The sequence below is a fragment of the Lissotriton vulgaris genome, chromosome 7 (genome assembly GCF_964263255.1).
Source record: "Lissotriton vulgaris chromosome 7, aLisVul1.2, whole genome shotgun sequence".
Lineage (NCBI taxonomy): Eukaryota > Metazoa > Chordata > Amphibia > Caudata > Salamandridae > Lissotriton > Lissotriton vulgaris.
Window position 1 is genome coordinate 1728208289 of NC_141695.1, and position 12880 is coordinate 1728221168.

Genomic DNA, 12880 nt, shown 5'->3' on the forward strand with positions numbered 1-12880 from the left:
TCCTAAGCTTTCTAAATTTGTAAAGGATGTTGAACTCTTCATCACGGTTAGTTTGGGTATACGAATGCAATTATCGGCCACGCTTGTGATTTTTGGGTGTCATGAAAATACAGCATTCGGCTGGTCGGCCGCTGAGGAGGGATTTGTTTTTATCTGTTCTATGTTCCGTTTATACATTACATCCCAATGGCTGGACAGTGAACCACCAACGTTTATTAACTGGCAAACCAGACTGCTGTCTATTTATCATCTTGAGATGGCGTTATATAGAACTAAGGGTATCGGAAGGAAAATTCAGTGGAGTAAATTGTGGCATCCTATCGCTAAGTGGATAGGTTTTTAAGATGAAGCAATTCAACATATCTTTCTTCTTCTCATGTAATCATACGCTCACAATGTTATTTTACAGTGTTTAGGTGATGGATGTATGTAACTTGCATAATGTTCTGAAGATAAGGTACACTGATGTTTTCTTCTGGTTTCTTTTGTATTTTTCGCTGGATGATTTGCTATGTGTCTGTCTGCTGACATTAATTTCAATTAAAAAAAGAAATAAATAAATAATTGCAATAATCTAATAAACCAAATATATCAAGTGGCAGGGAATCTTCAAGCTCTGTAAAATTGAAATTTAAGGTCAAGTTGCAAGGAAGCAGAAAACTGAGCAGATGTTACCACCTGCCTTTAAATTTGGTTTATGTCAGCCATTGAAATCCAGCATTTCTCAGGGAAACGAAACCTTACATTTAGGGTTTTAAAAAGTCATCTTTACAATACTTCAATTAAATTTCAAGGTCAGAAGAAAGCGTTGGTGAGGATCCGAGATAGTATTTCTGAAAATTATCTAGAACAGATTCCTTTCAGTATAACGGTCAGCCCTGACCTTGGACGCTTCGGTGGCCAATGGGAAGCACGTTCCACCAATTTATTTTAAAATTTCACAAATGTGTCAAATTGTGAGTCCTTTGTCCCCTCATAAGACCTTCCTCCAAAAGAAGGGTTCTTTGGATGTTTATTTGATATTCAAGGAGAGGCAGTTGCTTAAAGTGAGTCTCCAAGAGATGTGAGTGAGAAAGAGTTATGTAGTGAAGTCCACCAAGCCATTAAAAGGTGAAATACATTTGATGAAATGCAGGAAGTTCAATATTTGTTCTTTGCAAGTATTGTAGTTAAAGATGCTTCAAGAAGGTTGTACCACAAGACTGTAGGATGCAGATATTGAACCAGATTTTATAAATTGGTCTGGGTGCTAGTATGTTTTCATCTTTAAATGATGGTGGTGTTTTACTATGCCTTTTCACTGTATCTGTTCTGCCTTAAAATTTACTGGTACTAATGTGCACAATCCAATGTTATGCAAATAGTTCTTCTTCATGTTACTACAATTGGGCACTATGACTTTTTAGATGTGTAATTGGTAACACGATCTCCAATGTGACATACATTTATCGATATGATTTAAGAAATGAAAACAACAAAAATGTGTACGTAACAACTATGATTTTTCTGTTTTTAATTTATAAAAAAAGAGCTGGTGCATGTTCAGCGAGGTGAGGTAAAGAAATATTTCTAGAAAAAACATCTTTCAAATGATTTGAGCTCCAAAACTGCAAAGAAAACAACTGATAAAGGGATATATTTTATGCACTTTGTTGATTTTGAGGCAAAATATTTTTTGGGGTCGTATTGGGGATATGTCACAAAGCTGCATTGTTAATATGCCATGGGGCCTTGTTGAACTAACTCCATGGTTTTTTTTTTTATAATTCCTATTATTATTGTATTCAACAAAGTACAGCAAACTAAATCCAGCATGCCAGCTAGAGGGAATCATTATAGAACTTCAAAATTCTTACCTAACCTGTTTGTGTACAAAAGGAAAACAATGGGAGGCTAGTCTTTGGGCTGGCAAGCTGTGGTTTCTCTCTTCCTAAATGAAAGTCTGCAAGAAGGCACAAGAAACGGAAAACAATGACCTCATGTCAACTCTACCTTAAAAAGCTATATTGGCAATGCAAATGGCAATGCTTTTATTTATGTTTTAAAATCCAAAACTAAAATAAAAGGCATTGTTACTTACAATGTCAATAGCTCAAACTCGCATATGAGAAGAATGTTCCTGTGCTAAGTTATCCAGGATGGTATAGGGAAATGGATGAGAAGAAGTTTGTGAGCCCCAAGGAGACTAGATGCCTGAGGGGTAGATGGTGTCTCTAAAGTTCACTTGGAAAAGGATAGGAAAGGTGACTGAGTCCTTGGGTCGACTTACACTTCTAGTACAGTCACTATTGCAAATATAGGTATTGCCATTTCTTTCTTTGCAAAAAAGTCATCTGGCAGAAGCAACTCGATAGATGGCATGGGGTGCATGTCATGACCAGGAGCTTACAATATCAGGTCATCCAAGATGACATGGGCCAAATGGCAGCCGCAGATCAGTTCAGGGTGCCATCCAAACACGAGTGAAATTGTGGGTGCATCTACCACTTTTGAGTCTGCAGGTTCGGGAGAGTAGAGCCAGCAAGTCATAGATTTAGGTCTATTTTGTACTGATCAAGAACTGGAAGGGAAGAGGTCTTTGGCACACTAATTGCCTGTCTCTGTGAGACATGGTGAGTACCATCTGAGTGCACCCTTCTTCCCCTCCACCTGCCCTCTCTTGAGAACTGTCAGGTGATGAAAAAAAGACAAAGGAACCTCTCATAAGCTGACCAGACCCAGGAAGGGATGAAGCCGGGCAGACGCCGCCTGCTATTGTGACTGCAGCTTCTGGCCCAGGGTAGAAGGGGATGCAGCAGCATTATTGTTTCTTTGTGATATTGCAACAGCGACAAGAACTGCAGCCTTGGTGCGCCCCCCCCCAATTGAGGCTCTCGTCTTTTGAATGTGGTGCATGGATCCAGGAAGGCCGCTTCCCCCACTTTACAGCTATGTTTGTGATGATCACCACTAGTGGCGGCTGGTGGGTTTTTTAAGTGGTAGGGCACCAATCCGCCCCTGGCTGAATTGCACAATGTGGAACCAGAAAACATGAGAACAATTCCATCTCCCCGCCTGACTGAACTGTGCGATCCTAGTCAAATATTTAATTTCACCAAGTTTCAGGTTTGCAGGTATTCTCCAAGCAAACATGTGTGACTTCCATATACGCATGTGCAACTGTGCAAACGCAGATCTGCCAGTGTGAAAATCTGCACAGTAAGTGCAAATTTGCTTCAATTTTTTTCTCCAGGAGGAACATAATTCCCTCCATCAGATACCCCTTTTGCTGCACCCCACGTTTTTAGGAGGGGGTGTGGTTCTTTCACACCCTGGATAAAGGTTTACTCCTGCCCATGTCAGATAGAAGGTTGGTGAGTACCTGTAAGTTTTTGAGTGTGCACAAACATTCCAGAGCATTCCATTCCCACAGATACCACGTCTCGTCTGCTCCCAGCCCCCCCAAGTAGATTTACTCACACAAGCGCTTTGTACATTCTTCAATGAGTGCAAAACCAACGCCTTTATGCGCGCGCCAAACTTACAGGCCTGAATATCCAGAGAATCAGGACCCTGACATTCTGACCCCAACCTTTTAAAAAAACTGTTAAAGTTTCCCCAGAGCATCTCAGCAGCAATTACACACAAAGAGCTTGGTACCCCATATATATCTGACCTGATCAGAATGAGACCAATTTTGACCTGGTTTAAAATCTGGATAAACCCTAACGCTAAACTAACCAGACAGATCATCAAGGATTGTTTACGGAGAGATAGATGGCTCCAAATCCCCTGGTTGAAATACATCAAAGAAACACTAGGGTCCATTAACCAGGAAATGTTATTCTCTGACCCCTCAATTGTGGATACCTCCTGCAGACATTATGTACAAAAGCAATTAATGGAAAAATATGATTGCAGGAGGATGGAACTTGACTCTACTAAATCCTCGGTAGCAGCCCACTCGCTTGTATGTAATGAAATGGGCATGGAACCGTATCTCTTTTTAATGTACAGTCAACATGAGAGATTTTCAATGACTCGTTTTAGGCTCAATTTGTTGCAGAATATTTTAGCTTACCCGTCTGGTTTTACGCTAACAATTGAGCAGAAGGGTGCCTGCGGCTGCGACAATAGGTCTCCGCAGGACACCCTTCATTTTGTATTATTTTGTTCTTTTTATAAAATCCTGCGTCGGAGATTTCTGGTGGACATTTTAAAGGAATCAAAAATGATCCATGCCAAACCCGCTTTACAATTTTTGCAGAGAGCAACTGAGATGCGTACCTTGTGTGCTATTATGAGTTTTCTAAAAATTGTGATCAAATTAAGAAATACAAGGGGTTGATGGTGGATGAAATGAGATGAAATGAAATTTGCTGCTCCCTTTCATGCCTAAAGTCTGTATATATTAACAACAAAATTGTTTTTAAACTCGTTTTTAATTCTGATGTTCAGTATGTTTTTATGTGGTTATGTAATAATATGCATTTTTATGATGGTTTTTAACCATCGAAATAAATAAAGAACTGAACTGAACTGACCCCAACCTTACAGAGCCCACCCACCTGTAAAATGCAAATGTCAGGCCACGGATATAGCGCCAAGGCTGTGCTCACTCATGCGGCCCCCACAGGGGCTGAGGCACATTGAGATGAAGGGATTTGCCCAAATATATACAATGTGGTCCAGCTGAGACTGTAAGGTTTCTTATGGATCCTTGCTGGGAAATCGAGGGACTGAAAGGCAAATAGAATAATAGGGGATTTTTAGGAATAGTTTGTGAAATAAAATGAAGGCTTGCAAGAAAATGTGTTAAAGTAATTCACAAGAGAGTTCCTCAGAGAATAACATCAGAAGGACCAATGGTAAAATTAGAAAATATATAAACATAAATTATATAAATGTATATAAAGAAGAGCATATATCATGACCTCTGACCTAAAGAGAATTGTGGCACAATGTGACGCCTTCGGGTGACCTGAAAGCTGCATTACAACAGGCCTCATTCATAAACAGGGCTGCAGTTTGGGGGCAGGGCACAGATCTGACACACGCAGAGCCCTGGCATGCTTCGAGTCGAGGACAATCAGAAAGGTGTCATAATCAGAGCCTCGCCAGAATCCAAACTCTGAATTAATGAGCGCTCTGGCATCATTAGAGGAGCTGTTATCACACCTGTGGAGAAGTGTGGCTCAGGGGTTAGAGGCGGCAGACCCGGAATCTGAGATCGGTCCTGGACCAGGGTTCAATTCCCCGCCCCGGCGGGTCTTGGGCTAAAAAAAAATTCCACGGACTCGATAATTCTCGTCCCGGTGCCTCCTCAACTCTCGGGTTCACACTCTGCGACTCTGGGCAATAGCTTGCTTAATCTCCACAACGGCCCCTCGCGGCGGGATGCCTGACTTTCACCCTGTGGACACCCTGTCGGGGCTTCTCACAGGGGAATATCAGGACGGGTTCCCTAGGCAAGCGCCAGGATACCCTTGTGGTGACAGGTTGCGCTATATAAGTATACCTACATTTACATTTACATTTACACCTCTTATTTAATGAGAACGTGCCATCCTCTATGACATCATTACATGATACTTAATGGCACAGGTGTTTTGTTTTTTTACCCGAGAAGCAGAACTGTGAATCTTCCTGTGCCTTGGACTCTAAGCCCTTGAGCTCCTCTGGAACAGGAAGCCCCTGCTGCCACTCTGGGCTCTGCTGCCACTCTGGGCTCTGCTGCCACTCTGGGCTCTGCTGCCACTCTGGGCTCTGTTACCACTCTGGGCTCTGCTGCCACTCTGGGCTCTGCTGCCACTCTGGGCTCTGCTGCCACTCTGGTCTCTGCTGCCGCTCTGGGCTCTGCTGCCACTCTGGGCCCTGCTGCCACTCTGGGCCCTGCTGCCACTCTGGGCTCTGCTGCCACTCTGGGCTCTGCTGCCACTCTGGGCTCTGCTGCCACTCTGGGCTCTGCTGCCTGGGCTCTGCTGCCACTCTGGGCTCTGCTGCCACTCTGGGCTCTGCTGCCACTCTGGGCTCTGCTGCCACTCTGGGCCCTTCTGCCACTCTGGGCTCTGCTGCCACTCTGGGCTCTGCTGCCACTCTGGGCTCTGCTGCCTGGGCTCTGCTGCCACTCTGGGCTCTGCTGCCTGGGCTCTGCTGCCACTCTGGGCTCTGCTGCCACTCTGGGCTCTGCTGCCTGGGCTCTGCTGCCACTCCGGGCTCTGCTGCCACTCTGGGCTCTGCTGCCACTCTGGGCTCTGCTGCCACTCTGGGCCCTGCTGCCACTCTGGGCTCTGCTGCCACTCTGGGCTCTGCTGCCACTCTGGGCTCTGCTGCCTGGGCTCTGCTGCCACTCTGGGCTCTGCTGCCACTCTGGGCTCTGCTGCCACTCTGGGCTCTGCCGCCACTCTGGGCTCTGCCGCCACTCTGGGCTCTGCTGCCACTCTGGGCTCTGCTGCCACTCTGGGCTCTGCTGCCACTCTGGGCTCTGCTGCCACTCTGGGCTCTGCTGCCACTCTGGGCTCTGCTGCCACCCTGGGCTCTGCTGCCACTCTGGGCTCTGCCGCCACTCTGGGCTCTGCCGCCACTCTGGGCTCTGCCGCCACTCTGGGCTCTGCCACCACTCTGGGCTCTGCTGCCACTCTGGGCTCTGCTGCCACTCTGGGCTCTGCTGCCACTCTGGGCTCTGCTGCCACTCTGGACTCTGCTGCCACTCTGGGCTCTGCTGCCACTCTGGGCTCTGCTGCCACTCTGGGCTCTGCTGCCACTCTGGGCTCTGCCGCCACTCTGGGCTCTGCTGCCACTCTGGGCTCTGCCGCCACTCTGGGCTCTGCTGCCACTCTGGGCTCTGCTGCCACTCTGGGCTCTGCTGCCACTCTGGGCTCTGCTGCCACTCTGGGCCCTGCTGCCACTCTGGGCTCTGCTGCCACTCTGGGCTCTGCTGCCACTCTGGGCTCTGCTGCCACTCTGGGCTCTGCTGCCACTCTGGGCTCTGCTGCCACTCTGGGCTCTGCTGCCACTCTGGGCTCTGCTGCCACTCTGCTGGGCTCTGCTGCCACTCTGGGCTCTGCTGCCACTCTGGGCTCTGCTGCCACTCTGGGCCCTGCTGCCACTCTGGGCTCTGCTGCCACTCTGGGCTCTGCTGCCACTCTGGGCTCTGCTGCCACTCTGGCCCCTGCTGCCACTCTGGGCTCTGCTGCCACTCTGGCCCCTGCTGCCACTCTGGGCTCTGCTGCCACTCTGGGCTGCTGCCACTCTGGGCTCTGCTGCCACTCTGGGCTCTGCTGCCACTCTGGGCTCTGCTGCCACTCTGGGCTCTGTTGCCACTCTGGGCTCTGCTGCCTGGGCACACAGCTGGGCTCTGCTGCCACTCTGGGCTCTGCTGCCACTCTGGGCTCTGCTGCCTGGGCTCTGCTGCCTGGGCTCTGCTGCCACTCTGGGCTCTGCTGCCACTCTGGGCTCTGCTGCCACTCTGGGCTCTGCTGCCACTCTGGGCTCTGCTGCCACTCTGGGCTCCGCTGCCACTTTGGGCTCTGCTGCCACTCTGGGCTCTGCCACCACTCTGGGCTCTGCTGCCACTCTGGGCTCCGCTGCCACTCTGGGCTCTGCCGCCACTCTGGGCTCTGCTGCCACTCTGGGCTCTGCCGCCACTCTGGGCTCTGCTGCCACTCTGGGCCCTGCTGCCACTCTGGGCTCTGCCGCCACTCTGGGCTCTGCCGCCACTCTGGGCTCTGCTGCCTGGGCTCTGCTGCCACTCTGGGCTCTGCTGCCTGGGCACGCAGCTGGGCTCTGCTGCCACTCTGGGCTCTGCTGCCTGGGCCCTGCTGCCACTCTGGGCTGCTGCCACTCTGGGCTCTGCTGCCACTCTGGGCTCTGCTGCCACTCTGGGCTCTGCTGCCACTCTGGGCTCTGCTGCCTGGGCACGCAGCTGGGCTCTGCTGCCACTCTGGGCTCTGCTGCCACTCTGGGCTCTGCTGCCACTCTGGGCTCTGCTGCCTGGGCACGCAGCTGGGCTCTGCTGCCACTCTGGGCTGCTGCCACTCTGGGCTCTGCTGCCACTCTGGGCTCTGCTGCCGCTCTGGGCTCTGCTGCCACTCTGGGCTCTGCTGCCTGGGCACGCAGCTGGGCTCTGCTGCCACTCTGGGCTCTGCTGCCACTCTGGGCTCTGCTGCCACTCTGGGCTCTGCTGCCACTCTGGGCTCTGCTGGCTGGGCTCTGCTGCCACTCTGGGCTCTGCTGCCACTCTGGGCTCTGCTGCCACTCTGGGCTCTGCTGCCTGGGCACACAGCTGGGCTCTGCTGCCACTCTGGGCTCTGCTGCCACTCTGGGCTCTGCTGCCTGGGCTCTGCTGCCACTCTGGGCTCTGCTGCCACTCTGGGCTCCGCTGCCACTCTGGGCTCTGCCGCCACTCTGGGCTCTGCCGCCACTCTGGGCTCTGCTGCCACTCTGGGCTCCGCTGCCACTCTGGGCTCTGCCGCCACTCTGGGCTCTGCTGCCACTCTGGGCTCTGCCGCCACTCTGGGCTCTGCTGCCACTCTGGGCCCTGCTGCCACTCTGGGCTCTGCCGCCACTCTGGGCTCTGCCGCCACTCTGGGCTCTGCTGCCACTCTGGGCTCTGCTGCCTGGGCACGCAGTTGGGCTCTGCTGCCACTCTGGGCTCTGCTGCCTGGGCCCTGCTGCCACTCTGGGCTGCTGCCACTCTGGGCTCTGCTGCCACTCTGGGCTCTGCTGCCACTCTGGGCTCTGCTGCCACTCTGGGCTCTGCTGCCTGGGCACGCAGCTGGGCTCTGCTGCCACTCTGGGCTCTGCTGCCACTCTGGGCTCTGCTGCCACTCTGGGCTCTGCTGCCTGGGCACGCAGCTGGGCTCTGCTGCCACTCTGGGCTGCTGCCACTCTGGGCTCTGCTGCCACTCTGGGCTCTGCTGCCACTCTGGGCTCTGCTGCCACTCTGGGCTCTGCTGCCACTCTGGGCTCTGCTGCCTGGGCTCTGCTGCCACTCTGGGCTCTGCTGCCACTCTGGGCTCTGCTGGCTGGGCTCTGCTGCCACTCTGGGCTCTGCTGCCACTCTGGGCTCTGCCGCCACTCTGGGCTCTGCTGCCACTCTGGGCTCTGCTGCCACTCTGGGCTCTGCTGCCACTCTGGGCTCTGCTGCCTGGGCTCCGCTGCCACTCTGGGCTCTGCTGCCACTCTGGGCTCTGCTGCCTAGGCCCTGCTGCCACTCTGGGCTCTGCTGCCACTCTGGGCTCTGCTGCCACTCTGGGCTCTGCTGCCTGGGCTCTGCTGCCACTCTGGGCTCTGCTGCCGCTCTGGGCTCTGCTGCCGCTCTGGGCTCTGCTGCCACTCTGGGCTCTGCTGCCTGGGCTCTGCTGCCACTCTGGGCTCTGCTGCCGCTCTGGGCTCTGCTGCCACTCTGGGCTCTGCTGCCACTCTGGGCTCTGCTGCCACTCTGGGCTCTGCTGCCACTCTGGGCTCTGCTGCCCGGGCACGCAGCTGGGCACGAGGCTGCCTGCTCAGCCGGGCCGTGCAGTGACCACCACATAAGTGCTGCAACGCCAACAGACTGACAATTGCTATTTAAACGAGGCATTGGAACATCTTCAACAAGAATGGTGCTCTGCGAAAAAGTTCTTTGCTAAATTGTGAAATTAAACCAATCCTTCAATCGATGCTTGGTAGTGTCAAGAAGGGTTGTCAGTTGCCACGCAAATAGAGTGCAACGGGCCACTTGGGGGAGGTTTTGCTAAGAATGAAAGCTTAAGATTTGGGATTCTTAAACGCTTTTCTTTTTCCAGACCTGTCATTCTGCATTTCTTCTCACCCTGTGAGTTACTTTTGGGTCCTAACCCTTTACCCGATTTTCACCTAAAATGATTACCTTAGCCAATTCGGAATGACTAACATTCAAAGTTTTTTTTGTAGTAGTAATAACTTTGGCTAGAATAGTTATAGACCTGTATGCCCTATTATACAAGCCCACTGGGCTGAGAGTGATACAAGATGGCATTTTGTTGAGCACTAACCCAGAGCCTCTTCTTAAGGTTTCTTCTTTGCCTCATAGTGTACACGCAATTTACCTCACACTTTTTGAAACATTACAGGAATCAGGATACGAAATTTCAAATTAAGGTTTTGGTCACAAGGTTTCGGAAGCAGTAATGCCGTAACCGAAGACTTGGTTTCATGCTTGTAATACCTATTTTCACTATTAAAGGGTTGGTGTATCCCAAATACAGACAACTCTGGTATGTTTAATATCTTTCAGCCTATTCACATGTAATGACAAAGATGTGGGGCTAACACCCTGGTTACTAACCAGTAATCCACCTCACATGTAATTACTGCAACAGAGGCGTTAAGGATAATGAAGATCACTTTTAAGTAATCAGGGCATATGTCCGAGTTTCAATCACTTCCTTGCCCCTCTCACCAACCCCAAGAGTAATATTATTGTTGTTATGCGCAACTCAATCTCCCACCAAACGGGCACTGCCCGCAGACAGGCACATACCAACAGCAAACGTGAGCCACTGGTAATCACAGGCGTTAAATGGCAACTCTTTTTCAGCTCATCTGCTTCTTTGGAAATATGTACCAACTACTTGCAAATGTGTCTAGGCAAGGACCTACCCCCCTCTCCCCCGCCTGAATCCTGGGCTACTAGCCCTCACAATTTGCATCACTGATAAGGTCCAATAACCCTCCAATATATCTAGCGTTGCACGCGCTCGCAATAAAAGGAGACGCGTATTATGGAGCCGGGTCAAATTGTCCATCTGGAGGATGGTCCCTTCGGTATAGAGGAGCTAAAAATGAAAGCAAGCAGATACAAATAGCCCAGACTGAGAGAGATATATATATATATATATATATATATATATATATATATATATATATATATATATATATATATATATATATATATATATATATATATATATATATATATATATATATATAAAAAAAAAACATTTTCACCCTTTTTTTAAAAAAACTATTCCCATGGTGGGGCTTCTCTGACTTGTGCAAATGGTCTACACGTTGCCTCATAGAGGGTTGGAAACATTTTTTTTTTTTAAATAAGAAGTAGAACCAACTAACCAGGTTTAGGCTTTTAATAACGCAGAACATCACAAATTTTCGAGCACTATCTATAAACAACTAAGGCCCAGATGCATCAAGCTTAAATCCGCTCGAAAAGGGGCAGATTCTCAGAATCTGCCCCTTTGCAACCTGTATTTTTGCATTTGGGATGCATCATCCCAAATGCAAAAATCGCAATTTAAGAAATCGCAAAATTGCGATTACTTAAATTGCTCTTGCATTTAAGGAATCTCAAATTGAGATTCCTTAAATGCAATGCATCAAAGTTAAAAAAATTAGCGATTTCGCTGATAGGGGGCGCAAATTACCATGAAGTTGAACTTCATGGTAATTTGCAAAAACTTTGAAAAATGCCCTAAAGGGCATTTTTCAAAGTTCCATTTTACACACAAACTGGCTCAGGCCTACAGGGACACTTGTGCCAGTGTCACTATGGTGACACCTGACTTTGTGGACCCTGGTCAGATTGTACTAGGTGAAAGTTACCTAGTGACCAATGCAAGCAACTCCACTACTTCACATAGTGTGGCTGTTGTGAACTTATCCTGGGGAGGGGTAGATGGCCTAAAGAAAGTTGTTGTGAGTGCAGACCTCCCAGTAGACTGTCTGTTAGGCAATGATCTTGAAAGCTCAGTTTGGTCAGAAGTGGAGTACAGGACTCATGCAGAAATGCTAGGGATTTCAGCTCATGTCCTTGCAGTGACAAGGTCTCAGGCTAAGAAGTGCCTTCCTGAACCAGTGGTGGATCTTGAAACAATAGACCAACCACAACCCAAGAGAAGGAGCAAGAGGGTTAAGGCTGTGCCTTCCCACTTGTCCCAGGTTGAGGATCAAGTTTCACAGGAAACTGATTCTGCAGTCCAAGGGGAGACTGTCTCAGATGAGCTTGAACCTGAACAGGTTGAGTTTCTGGGGACAGGGGGACCCTCAAGGGCAGACCTGGGGCAGGCCCAATTAGATTGCCCTTCACTTGAACCCCTCAGACAGCAAGCTGCTGCTGAGGCTGCAGTGAATGCTCAAGGTACCCATAGAGTCTATTGGGATGAAGGACTCCTTTACTCAGAGGCTAGAGACCCCAAGCCTGGTGCCACCAGGAGGTTGGTTATACCTTTGAAGTTTAGGGGTTTCCTTCTTACCTTGGCCCATGATATTCCCCTTGCAGGACACTTAGGTCAGAATAAGACTTGGGACAGGCTTGTTCCACACTTTCACTGGCCTCACATGTCAGAAAATGTCAAGGAGTTTTGTCGCTCCTGTGTCACTTGCCAAGCCAGTGGTAAGTCAGGTGGCACAACAAAGGCCCCCCTGATACCACTACCTGTGGTGGGGGTACCCTTTGAAAGAGTTGGAATAGACATTGTGGGTCCCATGGATCCTCAAACAGCATCTGGGCACAGATTTATACTGGTGGTAGTGGATCATGCCACCAGGTACCCAGAGGCAATTCCCCTGAGGACCACCACAGCACCTGTGGTGGCAAAAGCCCTCATTGCAGTTTTCTCAAGAGTGGGCTTTCCAAAGGAGGTTCTTTCAGACAGAGGTACTAACTTTATGTCTGGATACTTAAAAGCAATGTGGAAAGAGTGTGGAGTAAACTATAAGTTTACCACACCCTACCATCCACAGTGCAATGGGCTTGTTGAAAGGTTCAACAAGACCCTAAAGGGAATGATAAAAGGTTTACCAGAGAAGCTTAGGCGGAAATGGGACATCCTTTTACCCTGCTTGCTCTTTGCTTACAGAGAGGTCCCACAGAAGGGGGTTGGCTACAGCCCCTTTGAACTTTTGTTTGGCCACCCTGTGA